The following is a 1,293-nucleotide window of genomic DNA, read 5'->3' on the forward strand; positions in this document are numbered from 1 at the left end:
ACAATAAGGCTGGGACCACACAGCACACAGCTCCTGTAGAGAATCAACTGCTCCTTTTCTTTTTTTTCAGCTGCACTGCAGGCATGGCAAATTTTGGCACAAAATGCAAAATCTTGCGTTTTGGCAACAAAGTCTGCCTGCACCTGAGCAGAGGTAATGATTCTGGGCACAGAAGAGGAGCAGCGAGGATTCTTGGCTTGCAGATCTGTGTTGTGTGACCCGAGCCTAACTATCCCGACAAATAACAGACTTCGATACAAGACAATACAGTTCATATATTTGACTCATATATATTGGGTCTGGTTAATTCACAGCAGCTAAGTGGTTAGCACTATTCTCTTGCAGTGCTGGGGTCCTATGTCCAATCCTAACCTATGTTCTCCTCATGTCCATGTGTGGGAAATTTCAGGCTCCACTGAGTCAGGACTGATCGGTTTGATAAAGATTTCTAACCATGCACAAGACTATTCCCTGCTGTAGTTAATGTAACAAGGCTTCATCATTTCTTCACGATAGGCCAGTTTGGGAAGCTATGGCAACAGCCTAGGGCATGCGAGTTTGCTTTACCACTATAGACTCTTGCTTACTGGAGGGAAAGCCGGTTATAAGAAGCTGAAAACTGAAATAGACAACTCATGAAGTGCTGCAGGTCTAATGCTGGTTGTGCCCTTTGAAAACACAAAGTCAACCACTGGAATCTATGTGGGAAACTCCCTTTCCCAAGAACTCGAACGCCTGAAATAAATCTTTTTAAACTACACGGATGGCAATCTATTTGTTATGGCAATCTACCAGGTAGATATATAAGTTATGGCAATCTACCAGGCAGATATATAAGTTATGGCAATCTACCAGGCAGAATTGTAACATGACATTGCATATTAATACATAAAACAAATGTCTTCTGCATCTTTAAGGACCCTTATAGCAAACCTCATGAAATCGATCTAGAATTGATCCAAGTCATGTCCAATCACAACAGTCTGACCAACATTCAGGGGTAGATTTATTAAGGGTCGAATTGAAAATTCAAATGTTTTTTTCTGGTCAAAACAGGAATTATCCAAACTCGATTTGAGTTTTTTGAAAAAAAATTCTAATTCGATTTTCGAGATTTATCATATTCTGGACCTTTAAGAATTTGATTATTAGCCACCTAAAACCTGCCGAATTGCTGTTTAATTCAATGGGAGAGGTCCAGTGAGCAATTTTGAGCTTTTTCAGAGAAAAAAACTCGAATCAAGTTTGATCAAATTCAATTCAAGTTTTTGACTCCGTAAAATTCGTCCGAGT

The 1,293-nt window shown here is 39.9% G+C and overlaps 1 long non-coding RNA gene across 1 annotated transcript; it reads left to right on the forward strand.

Moving 5' to 3' along the window:
• Positions 1–736: 736 nt before the first annotated feature.
• LOC121396217 lies at positions 737–927 on the forward strand. The gene is made up of 2 exons (XR_005962892.1): positions 737–795; positions 826–927. It is a non-coding gene; the product is annotated as an uncharacterized LOC121396217 (long non-coding RNA).
• The last annotated feature ends 366 nt before the right edge of the window (positions 928–1,293 follow it).

The sequence above is a fragment of the Xenopus laevis genome, chromosome 7S, assembly GCF_017654675.1.
Source record: "Xenopus laevis strain J_2021 chromosome 7S, Xenopus_laevis_v10.1, whole genome shotgun sequence".
In the NCBI taxonomy this organism is placed as follows: domain Eukaryota; kingdom Metazoa; phylum Chordata; class Amphibia; order Anura; family Pipidae; genus Xenopus; species Xenopus laevis.